The 14,263-nt window shown below is 39.9% G+C and overlaps 1 protein-coding gene and 1 long non-coding RNA gene across 5 annotated transcripts in view; one reads left to right on the top strand and one right to left on the bottom strand.

Annotated features, from left to right (window-relative positions):
* The window catches only part of LOC146502969 (uncharacterized), a 225,304-nt gene that overhangs the window by 208,519 nt on the left and 2,522 nt on the right, over nucleotides 1-14,263 (top strand). The gene's annotated exons all lie outside the window — the stretch shown is intronic.
* On the bottom strand, nucleotides 8,899-12,280 carry LOC146502970 (uncharacterized). The gene is made up of 3 exons (XR_014868828.1): nucleotides 11,539-12,280; nucleotides 11,326-11,445; nucleotides 8,899-11,239 (listed from the first exon to the last, which is right to left on the bottom strand). It is a non-coding gene; the product is annotated as an uncharacterized LOC146502970 (long non-coding RNA).

Genomic DNA, 14,263 nt, shown 5'->3' with positions numbered 1-14,263 from the left:
CTCATGATCCCAAGTATACCACATCATCTGTAAAACATGACAGAGGCAGTGTGATGGTTTGGGCATGCATGGCTGCCAGTGGCACTGGTAGTGTTTACTGAATATGTGACACAGGACTGAAGCAGCCGAATGCGTTCAGAGACATACTTGTCTGTCTGCTTAAGTCCAGCTAAAAGTAGTCACATTGATTGGGCAGCATTTAATAATAAAGATGGACGATGACCCAAAACATACAGTCCAAGCACCCCATGACTTTATTAAAGTAAAGAAATAGAATATTCCTGAATGGCCAAGTCAGCCACTGGATTTTAACACAATAGAGCATACATTTCACTTGTTGAAGACTAAATTTAGGAAAGAAAGACCCACAAACAAACAGCAACTGAAAGCCAATGCAGTAAAGGCCTGGCAGAGCCTTAGTAAGGAGGAATGCCAGCATCTGGTGGTGTCCATGACTTCAAGACTTCAGGCTGTCATTGCCAACAAAGGGTTTTGAATAATAGAAATAGAAATGATCGTTTTATTTTCAGTTATTTAATTTGTCTAATTACTTTAGAGCCGCTGAAATGATAGGATTGTGTTTACAAATTACTTTTTCCCCTCACATTTTTATGCAATCATTTCGTCCAACCCATTGAATTAAAACTTAAAGTCTGCACTTCAACTGCATTGGAGTCGTTTCACTTTTAATTCATTCTGGTAATGTACAGAAGCAACATTAGACAATGTGTCTGTATCCAAATATTTATTCAATTCAATTCAATTTTATTTATATAGCGCCAAATCACAACAAAAGTCGCCTCAAGGCGCTTCATAGATACAGAGAAAAACCCAACAATCATATGACCCCCTATGAGCAAGCACTTTGGCAACAGTGGGAAGGAAAAACTCCCTTTTAACAGGAAGAAACCTCCGGCAGAACCAGGCTCAGGGAGGGGCGGCCATCTGCTGCGACCGGTTGGGGTGAGAGAAGGAAGACAGGATAAAGACATGCTGTGGAAGAGAGACAGAGGTTAATAACAGATATGATTCAATACAGAGAGGTCTGTTAATACATAGTGAGCGAGAAAGGTGACTGGAAAGGAAAAACTCAATGCATCATGGGAATCCCCCGGCAGCCTACATCTATTGCAGCATAACTAAGGGAGGATTCAGGGTCACCTGGTCCAGCCCTAACTATATGCTTTAGCAAAAAGGAAAGTTTTAAGCCTGATCTTAAAAGTAGAGATAGTGTCTGTCTCCCGAATCCAAACTGGAAGCTGGTTCCACAGAAGAGGGGCCTGAAAACTGAAGGCTCTCCCTCCCATTCTACTTTTAAATACTCTAGGAACAACAAGTAGGCCTGCAGAGCGGGAGCGAAGTGCTCTAATAGGGTGATATGGTACTACAAGGTCATTAAGATAAATTAAATAAATAAAGATTTATGAACCTGACTGTATATCAAAACCAGTCAGCTAAATGATATGTGTAAGAAGGCCTACCGAGCGGTATGGAGACGGCAGGTCTACTTGGTCCAGGTGCATTGCTGGATTCCTAAGGAAACATTTACATCAAGAACGACTGTTACCTACCAAATAAATAAATACAGTTGTATGATGTTCGATCTCTGTCTGTTGCCTACCAAATGAAATAATTGAGGACTGGCTAAGTAATTTAGCTTTGCTAGTTTTGCTAACACTGCTATCAACCCGTCCAAAATGCTATATAATAAACTTACCAAGTGCTGCGGCGTTTGTGAGGTTGAGGGTGCACTACCACTGAATCGTTGGATGGCCGACAAAACGGCTCTTCCAATGTTTTCAGCTGGACATGCTGGTAGGGAATAGGTGAAGCAGCTCATGGCAGTCAAAAGTGACCGTGAGAGGAGCGCACACACACAACCTGACCTCAACCGGCACACTTTAGCGCGGGAGTTTTTCTTGAAGCTTTTATTTTGGTATTTCCCTCTGACCACTAAGGCCGGACGTGCGAGGCTTATGAAATGGGACGGTCTAGCCTCCGTTGCGCTGCCCAGGTTGCCTAGAAACCATGATACTAACAGCTGGAAACGTTTCGTACAGCACTGACAGAAATGAAGGAGAAAATCTTTTGTTCAATTGTTTGTTTGTTTCTACATGAGCTTTGATCATTCTCCGTAAGATTAAGCTCAGCTATTGAACAGCGTATATTTTAAAGTAAAGGCTTTAAAACCAAGTTAGTACAAACGTCACTAATGTCATATAACTTTCCCGACATGTGGCCAACAGTAATGTTTTAATATTCTTCGTTATTAAACATTTGCACATAAATAAGTGACATGATATTCAGTACTTACTTAAAGTTTGCTCTTCGGGCGCCCCTCATCCGCCGTTTTTTCCGCCAAAATCATCCACACCCACCGCCGTGCTATGCATTCTGGGATATGTTGGGCCACGAAGTCTACACCGCCACATCCTTAAAATTCAGGGAAATGAAGGACGCATTTGAGGGCCGGATTTCTAGCAGCCTTCGAAGTGGGACAGCCTTCGTCGCATCGCTGTGACGTAATTGGCCTTAAAATGCGGCCTTTAAGGCTGCAGACCCTGAATTGGGATACAGCCATAGCCTGACATATGAAACAGGAAAAGACGGCCGTGTAATCCCTTTATTTCCCTTGAGAGAGAAATGGATCTGAAACCACAGAAACCAGAGTGTTTGCAGACACACAGATAATGAAGACATGCTGTAATGGTTCTTTTTGATTTGGAAGGAAAAGTAAGCGCAGACAGAGTCCCAGGGAGTGTCCAAAAAGTGATTTATTAAACACACACGTATTATACAGTGTGGGAGGCCGGACTCTCCGTTCGGCCCGATACAGAAAGCTTTATAGCCTTTATGACGTCAGAACAATTCCTGGAAATCATCTTCTTCAGAACAACAACAACCCTTTCCCGGACTTGAAACTAGCTGTTTCCCATCACCGGTGTTTGGGAACGTGTCAACTGTGTACTCGAGTGTGAAAGTGTGATTTATTATAGGCCCCGGCCAACGAAAGTTCAGCGTCCTCATCTGACTTACTGTGGACCCATCACTATGCTGGTGCTATGCATGATGAAGCATTGCATCTAGAATGTGTCATTCTGCGTGCCCTGGCAAATATACTAAGTGGTAAATGATACATGATAATAAGGATGATAACCGGATAATGACAATGATAAGTGTTGCAGACTAATGAAGTAATGATGAAATAATGATCGTGCATGTGAATAATAACATAGTGACAGAAAAGTAACATTCTTTTACGTGACAATGCTGCTCGGAAATGTTAGATACAGATAAAAATGGAGTGTGTGTGTGTGTGTGTGTGTGTGTGTGTGTGTGTGTGTGTGTGTGTGTGTGTGTGTGTGTGTGTGTGTGTGTGTGTGTGTGTGCTGAGCCAAGATTGCGAAACAGCCTAACTGCCTCATTAATTATGGACCTTACAGTCCTTACAAACACTGTTTCACTAACTTCAGTAAACATTTTACATACATATGTCACACCGTGAACACAGCGGTGCACGAGCCACTGCAGTGGAGCTCACGTACAGCTTTGTGGGCTCAAAATGTGGTTATAAATATTTTGTACTTGTACTTTTGTATGTGTAAAAAGAATTTGTGTGTGTGTAAAAAAGATTTGTATGTGGACTTAGCCAAAAAAAAATGTGGGAATCTCTGCAAGGTACAAGTACAAATTTTGACCCTATTTTTCTTCCTTTCATCTGATTGGTCAATGTCATGTCAATGACAAATGTAACAATCCAATCAGAGAACAGATGGGTTTGGCTGTCGGAGGGCAGCTTTTTTGAACTGCGGGTTATTACTCTATAATATTACTTACTCTAATATTACTAATAATAATTATTAGTAATATTAATGATTAATTATCTAATAATATACTAATCTAATATTACTTACACCGCACTTTACAGTTATTTATTTGTAAAAAATGTTTGGAATCATGTATGATTTTTGTTCCACTTCTCACATGTTTAGCACTTTGTGTTGGTCTTTCACGTGGAATTCCAATAAAATTGATTCATGTTTGCGGCTGTAATGTGACAAAATGTGGAAAGGTTTAAGGGGGCCGAACACTTTTGCAAGCCACTGTAAGGAGCTTGGAAAGAAAAGCATCTGGCATCAGGACATCCAGATGTTTTTCTTCTCTACAAAGGAGTATTAAAAAAAGAACAGCAAATTATAATATTACAGCGGATGTGTGACCTTAAAGGTATCTGGCTAAAAAGGTCACTGATCAAACTGATTCTTGCTCACAAAAAACATTTTAATCAGATTCTCTGCAGGAAAATTTGAAAACATTTCCTCCTAACTTCTCAGTATTCACTTATCAGCATTCAGTCAAACGTTCATTTACGGGTGTAGTTAAAAAACTGCTAATAACTGACTTTCCACAGCAGTTGTTTGGTCGGACACAGTAAGAGATGTAATCTGTTACTCTTCGTGTGAGAAAGAAGGTGTCTCTGAGATGTACTAATAGTGTGTTAGTTCCAAATAGTAAATTAGTGAATGTATTTCATGGCAGTTTGATTATTCTGGGACAAACAGTGCAGTCTTCCTCAAAGCATCACTGTGACTATAATCATATAATGTTAAAAATATAATAACAGTCTTTTTATTATTGGTCAATGAAATAAATAAATCCTCTTTATTATCAGAGTGAAAACAGACTTCCACAAACGAACGTCAACTGATGACTCCATAAATATTCAGCCCTTCAAAGGTGACTGACCTACTTCAACAACCAAAATCACATATTTCTGGAAGGTCCACTCACTGGTTATTCAGCATGCCAGGCTACAGTTACACCATGCAGACAAAAGAGCACTCGGAGCAAGTTAAAGGAAAGTTTATTCAAAAGTAGAAGTCTGGGAATGGAGACAGAGGAGTTCACTTAAATCTGTCATTATGAAACGGAAGCAATCAAATCTGCCTAAATCTGACACTCAAAGGTAAACTGGATACCTGGCTGACCATCACGTTCACGACCAGGTGAGGACGGATCAAAGATCAGGAGTCGATTTCAGGCTTGGGCTCGCTTTCATCATATTAGTCCAATCCAATCCAACTTTATTTATAGAGTACGTTAAAACCAACATGGTTGAACAAAATGCTTTCCATCACAAAAACTGAGATAAAAGTAAAAAAAAAACATAAACAGACAAAGAAAGTGAAATAACAATAAAATAAATACATAAATGAAAAAAAGATTTAAAAATTAAATCCTTAAATATCTTAAATATTAAAACTAGTGCTGTCAGCGTTAATCTCGTTAAAATGACGTTAACGCCACGCGGCAAATCTCCGTTAGTGAATTAACGCAGATCGTGTGGTTGTTTGCTGACAACAGAAAAAAAACATCAAAGGAGAAAAGTTGCATCTAAGAACACGTTTTTTTCTTACTGATGCTCATTAGTGAAACACAAAGACATTAGACAAAAATGAAACTTTAGACCCTCTCTTCCCCCCCAACAGAAGTCAAAGGGATCTTCCAGGAATAGTGACACTATTTTCTGGAGAAGTGATTGGTCAGTACGTCGTGATTTCATACCTGCTGATCTCTAATCTGGAACCTAACCGGCACCAGCAGAGTAAAAGACACTTAACAGCTAAATTGAATCAAGCATAAAAACATTTTAGGCATCAAGACAAGTCATATTATCTGTGAATTTCCCTTTTTTTGATTGGTCAGATGCTGCCAACACCTCCCTTTCCTTGTGAAGGTGCATGAGAAACCCTGGATTAACTAACCAGCGGTTATCCTGATCACGATTGTTAGTGTAAGTGAATCCAGATGATGGAAAGAAAACCTGGGCATGCTGAAATCACTTCGTAGTATATGCCCCAGGGTTCAAAGGCCATCCAGTCGCACCATAACAAGAACATGGGAACACTAATGTTGTTTCTCCTTTTACAGTCATAATCTGCATTCATGGATGTTAAAAATGATTTTATTAGAAATGTATTTTGAAACAGAAGAGGTATTTCAGTTAAGATAACACAGAACTACTTCAGTGACAGTGGACGAGATCTTTCCACTGCTGTGCAGTCCAGATGTGCAGCTCACAGACTGATGGCAACCTCTCAGAAAACACGAGTTACAGTAGTAGTGATAAACAGTGAGACAAAGATCCTCTGCTGAAGCAGAAAAGGTTTTATATATTTCCTATGTAACCTGCAGGGGTGATTCTCAAGTCTGTTGGAGCCCAGGCAAAAAGGGACAGGGACACCTGACAGCCCAGTGTGCCCAGCAGAGCTGACATGAGGGCTGTTTCAACTGAATCACACACTCTGCTTGCCAGAGGTGAGTGAGTGGAGTCATGTGGGGTCCCTTTAGGGAAGTCAGGTCCAGCGTACCGCCACTGCAGACTCTGCACATTATCGCTGCTGTAGTCTCAAATGTGTGCAAACAGTGCATTGTGGGTTGTGTTGCATCCGAATCTGCTGGCAGGCATCTTTTTCTCAATCCTGCCAAACTCCGCCCCTTTCATGTAAGCGTGCAGGGAAGACCCTGGGTTAGAGAACTGATAACAAACTCTGTGTGACAGTTTATCCTGATAACAAACGTTAGGGTAAGTGAATCCAGATGATGGAAAGATAGCCCGGGTCTGTTGATGAGTCTCCACTTAAACACTGACTTTGTTTGTGTTTCCTGGAGTCCCGTCAGTCCTGTAAACCAGCGTCCCCAACCTTTTTTGTGCCACGGACCGGTTTATGACCGACAATATTCTCAAGGACCGGCCTTTAAGGTGTCGAGGATAAATACAACAAAATAAAACCAGTACCGCTGCCAAAAAAAGAAGAGTTATTCAAAACACATGGGAAAAGACCCAGGGAAACAGAGTTAACGATAAAAAAGATTTTAAAAAATAACGCTAAAAAATTCATAGTTTTTCATTAAAACATTTTAATTAATTAAAATAAAATATTAAAAAAAAATTTAAGTATAATTCTCAACGAATACATTCTCAGAATACATGCCCCAAAATGTATTTTGTAATGTAATCCGTTACGTTACTCAATGAGAGTAACATATTCTGAATACTTTGGATTACTTAATATATTATCATGCTATTTACAACTACATGAATGTACTATTGCTGTGTGATTTGTTACTATTACTGTAGGCTACTCACCATACCAACACCAACTAGGTTTTTAAATCTTAATATAAATGAGTAACAGTAGGTGGACATTAGGTAAGGCTGCACTTTTAGCAGCGATCTCGTATTAAAACTATTCCGCGCGTATATAAAACAGGTCCGCGGCTCTGAACCGTAGTAAAGGGACCTCTGGCTAATACGGTGGGTTCTGTGTCGGCTCGTAGCTGAAAACTAGCTTTACTTTGTTGTCTGGGTCGACTTTGCTAGTGAGAGACAGAGAGAGGCGTTGAAAGGCTGCTCCAACAGAACTTATTGTTTCAGAGGAAAACACGAACACGGTGTACAGTCGACTCTTAATAGCTTACTTACAACTGGGCTACACTGCCCATGAGGCTACATTCTTTAGGGCTATGCCTGGAACAGTCTGCCTGTTGCTTTTATATTAAATAATTTTTGAACAAGCACAAACAAATTTATATATATATACACACACACACATATATATATATAGATATAAAAATATAAATTTGTTTTATTTTTATTTATTTTTTAATTACCTCTTCATCTGCTTTCAGCTGCACAAACTCAAGTCTCACATATCAGTGACAAACCACAGTTGTGCTGTTGGAGCATCCACAGCCTCTGTGTGAGTGCACTGCAACATCATGACATGAAGAACACTGGACACTTGAACCCGCTTTCAGTCTAACTTTAACTTTTTATCGCCAATAGACAAGTTGGCAAAATGTAACACTCAGAACATGGAGTCAACAAATAATACTAAAATGTTTAATTATTACTACATTACCTTTGACTAAAACTCTTGTTTGCGAGCAGCTTATTGATCTTGATAAAGACGTGCTGCTTACTTGTGTAAAAACAGGGAAATATAAAAAGTGTTTACTAATTTGTACCAACGTGAGAGAGAAATGGATCTGAAACCACTGAAACCAGAGTGTTTGCAGACACACAGATAATGAAGTCATGCTGCTCGGAAATGCTAGATACAGATAAAGATGGAGTGTGTGTGTGTGTGTGTGTGTGTGTGTGTGTGTGTGTGTGTGTGTGTGTGTGTGTGTCTAACTGCCTCAGTAATTATGGACCTTATAGTCCTTACAAACACTGTTTCACTAACTTCAGTAAACATTTTACATACATATGTCACACCGTGAACGCAGCGGTGCACGAGCCACTGCAGTGGAGCTCACGTACAGCTTTGTGCTTCAGACTGTTATCACACACAAACAATCAATGCAGGAGAAATAGCGCGTGCACGTGGTAGATGCCGTCATTTACACAGTGCTTCATGCAGGTGTGATAACGAGACTGTTTGACTGCTGCAGGAGAAGATTGTTGATTGATGTATCTGTGCATTTTCAGATTTTTGTGTTCCAGCTGTTGTATGTTTGTTTTTTCTTACAGGTGCAGCAGTTGGTGATTGTGCATTTCTATTTGGACTCTATTCTTTTATTACATCTTGCACTACGACCCCCATGCACCAATGCCGTGCACCGGGTGTGGTAGGCCTTTGTGTTGCTCAGTGAACGGAGTTGATTCAGCACAGTCCTCCAAGCTATGTGCAGTAAACGTACTATCGTCAAGTAAGAAGATTTTAAAAAATGACGCTAAAAAAATTCATAGTTTTTCATTAAAACATTTTAAATAATTAAAATAAAATATTAAAAAAAACCAAAATTTAAACTCTACCACCGCCAAAAATCGAAAAATAAAAATAATAATAAATGATGATAACATGTATTTATTATGTTGCTCTTTGTTTGATTTCTCTTGTTTTTTTTCTCCATACAGGTGATCCAGGTGTTTTGTTTGTTTTTCTTTTTGTTCCTTCCCCCCTTTCTCATCATCTCTTCTGCCCTCTGTTTTTCTTTCTCTCCCTCTCTTTCTTTCATTCTTTCCTTCTCCCTGTCCTATCCCCCAGTCATGTCTGTCCCGTCTGTAACAACCGATAATAAAATAAAATAAATACACAATTATAATAAAGGTCAATCAAATGGACCAACATGGCATCTTTCTTGGCCTTCAAACAACAATTCTGATGGCTAAAGATCCAAATGGGACAGGCAAAAAAATAAATGAATAAATAAATGATGATAACCATGTGCAGCTTCTCTCGTCTTCCATTTTTCCATGATATGTTTCACTCTACATCAGACACGTGTTAAAGTGTGTTGGCTGCATATTAAGTTCAAAATGCTGATGAGCTCTGATCCAGTTGACTGATATACTCTGCTCTACATCCTGCACTGAAATATGAGGATTGTGTGTTTATTAAAATTAAAAAATCATCATGGAGTCATTGACAGAAGAGCATCAACGTTCAGCCTGTTAAATTAGATTTAGATATTTTTATTTCAGAAATGATTCCTAACAAAAATGGAGAATATAAAAACACAATCAAAGCAGTAACGTCCATATTATGAAGTGTTTGCTGTATCAGACAATCATGTTTATTCACAACAATGAAAACAATATAGTGCAGATGAACATGGTGCTGTAATGAATCTGCTCTTAAACACAATAACAAAATACATTTTCCAAGAGAGATGATAATGATTCACATCAGAGTGAAGAACGAATACATTTACAACTGGTTTCTAACATTTATTATAGATCGAACTGATCACTGATAGAAACAGAAGAATATTCAAAATGATACTCTGAGAGATACATGAATGAGATATGGATAAACATCAAATCACATAAAACAAAAAAGCACATAATCATTATAACTGAAATAAAATATGAGCAGAAATAAACAAGAATTAAGTCGAAAGATAGAAAAAGGCAAAATGTTTAAAATATATAATCATATAAGAGACTGAACCGTCCAGTCAGGTCACAGATTCATATCTACAATAATATTTTTGTTTGTTTTTGTTTTGATTTCTTCACTTCTATGTATTATTATTATTATTATTATTATTATTATTATAAGCATATTAAGTGTGTGTCTGAGCTGAAAGCTGCTCTCCTCTCCTGGTTTTCTGTGTCACACAGACCACAACAACACAAAGCATCACCTGCAGACTGCTGAGCAGTATCCACCTGACTCTGTAGAAGGTCGAGTAAACACCAAAGGGCTCTCTGTAGATCAGAACTGTTTTTTCTGCTGACACACACTCACCTGACTTAAAACCTGCACACACATACTCTCCTGCATCTTCCAGTGAGACATTAGAGATTATCAGGCTGTCATAGGAACAAGTGATTCTATTGTCACTGCATAACTTAACATCGTACACAATTTTGTCTTCTGTTTGGATCAACTTAATGAACATAACGCCCAAAGCACTATTTTTCCAATCCTCAGAGCGTCTTATAGTGACTTCATCTCCCTCTGAGAAAACCTTTACTGCAGGTGGACCAAGTTTAGGGCACACCAAAAGCAAGTACACATGACTTACTGTTTCACCTACACAGCTGTAGTAACCTGAATCATTTAACATTAGTGATGGAAATACCAGCGAGAAGTTTCGACCAATTTCTTGATCAGTATTGTAGGAAATTGCTTCCTTCATCCAAACTGGGGGCTGGTCATGAATGGGGTCCATGAAGGGACACTCCAGCACAGCTGTGTCTCCCTCTGAAGCATAACGTTCCTTTATTTCTTTGGTCAAACGTACAGAGTAAGTGCTCACACACTGCTGTTGGTTCATCACCAGGCAGATGTAAACAGTTTGTTGTTGATTGAAGACATGAAGAAGTGATGTGTTTGTCACATCCAGGAAACTTTCTTGGACTTTATTCACCTTCAAAATTCTGTCTTTGAAAATACTCAGCCCGGCTTGTTGCCGCTTATTGTCATGTCTGATCCAACGCACCGTCAGATTCTCACCTGCTCCTTTACATTGTACGTCTACAGTGTCTTCAGGACTTGTGATATCTTCTTCCTGTTAAGGGGACCTTACCCGAATGGATTAGTGGCAGAAACACACGAGCACAGGCTTGTAGTGATGCAGGTTTTATGTACACAGATGAGGGAATATTTACAAGGGAAGGGGCTATATACAGTGACAGATAAAAAATGTACACGGAGAGCAACGCTGACAGGATAAGACGGAGCCGGGGTATGCGGGCGGACCGATGACGCACCGGAATTACCTAAAAAGCGAGGGACAAACAAAGTTAGAGAGCGTCGATCGCCGAGAGTTCAACTAAAAGTGGACGAGGAGAGTTGGAGAGCTTACTTGCAACACCGACATACAGGTGTAGCGGTGGTCACAGCCTGGTATGAAGCAATTCTCCGTCACGGATCCACAAAAGCCCACACACCGAAAACTAGGCAGGCGAACAGGCAGCGGGACAGACTAAAACAAAGGAGAAGCAGGCAGATGATGGATCCTAAGACATGCAGCTCAATTGCGTGGAATCCACAGATTCAGCTTGCACCGACACGTTACCACTTATGAGACGACAATACTCCGACACCAGACGTCCGAGATTCAGCTCCATAAAAGCGCTCCCTAATGACGTCCGATGCGCCGCAGGTGTGCCGGAATGCCATCAAGCCCCGCCCCGCCTACCTGTGCCAAGAAGGAAAACAAAACCCAAAAAACAACAATAAACCTACCCACCACCTCCTAACACTTCCCCCCTTACTGTCTTACACACAGTCAGGCTGATGTTTCTCTCATATGTCACGCTGCCCTGAGTCCAGCACACTTCTTGGTACAGTCCAGAGTCTGAGTGGGTCAGGTTGTTGAGAGTAAATGAAGGAGAACCATGAAATGTCTCAGGAAATGAGAGTCGTCCTGTCAGGTCTTCATGTACTGTGAAGTTTCTGTTCCAGGGGTCAGAGATGTTCCACAGGACCAGAGTATCTTCACCAACACGTCTGGAGGTGATGCAGGAGCTGTTTTGATCTGGGAGCTTGAACTGTAAAGACTCTCCTTCTTCTCTTGTGGCGATAAATTCTTGTGCATGAATGTTGCTGATGAGAGTGAACAGCAGGGAGAAGCAGAGCTGTGCGACTGCAGCCATCCTGCTCAGAGGTCTCGTGGTGAGTGTCGTACAAGCACTGACACTGCTCGCTTCATGAGCTTCCTGTTTGTGGTTGGAGGAGGAACGCCACTTCTTTATCACATCATCAAGGAACACTTTGAAGCATTTGGCTCGATATCACGCTGTATATCTGCTTTCACTCTTCACAGGCCAAAGTGTGGACACGGTTTTTTTTATACTTCGTTGCATGGGTCCAGGGGTATCAAACATGTGGCCTGGAGCACAGAACCGGCCAGTCACAGTGTCCAATCTGAACCATTACAAGTGAGATAATGTCACTGATAATTGTCTCTGTCCTGTCGTCGTGTACAGTAGTCCCTCGCTATAATGCGGTTTACCTTTCGCTGATTTTTTTGTGTGCAATTTTGCTTGTTTTTTTTTTTTTTTTTTTGGGGGGGGGGGGGGGGTTAACAACGCATTGTGTTCTGTATCCTGATTGGCTGTAGACCATTGTCAAATCAATCTGGTGCCGTGTCTCCTGTACAGTACAAAATGTGTTCAGCTTTTCAATTTTACATAAATCTTTGATCACTAGCAGTGTGACTCTGAAGTGCTGTACAGTATGTTTGTAAGTCTTCTCCCCAACAAACACAAAAATATCGACGAAACGTTTTGCACCGTCAAAAGGCAGCGGCGGGTGTTTTTGGTTTTATTCTATAATACTGGACTCATTTTTGCTATGGAGGACCGCGAGAGCCACGCGCATCGAAATAAAGAATTCTGTGCTTAAATAATGAATTGTAGAATAAATTCTGAATTTGTAAATTTATTTTTGAATTCCAATTTAATAAACTCATTTCAAAATCCATTTCCCTTTCCTGTTCGCTCTGGGATTAGCTGCTGGATTAGCTCTTCGATTAACAACTTCCTCACGGCTATTCAAATTAGCCACACTGTGGGATGTAAGGAGCTCTCTGATTGGTTGGACAGACACAGGCGTTCTGCCTGGATTAGCTCTATGCTCATATATATATATATATATATATATATATATATATATATATATATGTGTGTGTGTGTGTGTGTGTGTATATATGTATGTGTACATATATACACACACACACACACACACATATATATATATATATATATATGTGTGTGTGTGTGTGTGTGTGTGTGTATATATGTATGTGTACATATATATGTATGTGTATATATATATGTATGTGTATATATATATGTATATATATGTGTGTGTGTGTGTGTATATATATATGTGTGTGTGTATATATATATATATATATATATATATATATGTATGTATGTATGTATGTATGTATGTATGTGTGTGTGTGTGTGTGTGTGTGTGTGTGTGTGTATGTATAACTGTTTAACTTTCACTTAACCAGAAAATTTTGACTCTAGAGATAAAATATCTTTTGCAAGAGTCTTGACCTCAGCATGCTGCTTACATGCTTTTTACCCGTTCAGGAAAAAGGCTAAAATGTCAAAACATGTTTTCAGAGATAATAAAGAACTGCGTGTGGGAAAGTGTTTTGTACACTTTCCCACACGCAACATGTGTGTGAGAGAGAGAGTATCAGATTATAAAGTCAAAGAAAAAACAACTTTAACATGAAAACAGATTGCTGAGCATCCACACTTCTCAAATCAGTAGTAAATGGCCTGTATTTGTGTAGCGCTTTACACATTCAGTCATCCACCCATTCACACACTGGCGCCACTGGACCCTCTGACCACCACCAGTAGGCAATGGGTGAAGTGTCTTGTCCAAGGACACAACCACCAAGCCTGTTGGAGCCAGGGCTAGAACCGGCAACCTTCCGGTTACAAGGCGAACTCCCAACTCTTGAGCCGCGATCGCCCCTCGAGATATATACTCGATCAGTATATATCTGCCTCATGTAAATGTCTAACAGCAGCAGTTTTAACAGTCATGATTGTGTTTTTGAATGCATGTCTAAGGTGAAGTGTATACACTGGAGTAAGTATCTTGTTTGCACTTTATAGATATGATATTAATGTCACAGACGGCTGTAATGCAGGCAAGAAAGAAAACAAAATGCAGACTCGCAGAGACGGGAAGGTCAAAAATACAGCTTTATTTGCTGAAAGGGGAATAATGCAAAACTTTACTGGGACATATAAAAACTAAACATACGA

Source organism: Neolamprologus multifasciatus, chromosome 14 (assembly GCF_963576455.1).
Source record: "Neolamprologus multifasciatus chromosome 14, fNeoMul1.2, whole genome shotgun sequence".
In the NCBI taxonomy this organism is placed as follows: domain Eukaryota; kingdom Metazoa; phylum Chordata; class Actinopteri; order Cichliformes; family Cichlidae; genus Neolamprologus; species Neolamprologus multifasciatus.
Note: the sequence above shows the minus strand (reverse complement) of the source record. Positions and strands in the feature narration are given on the sequence as shown.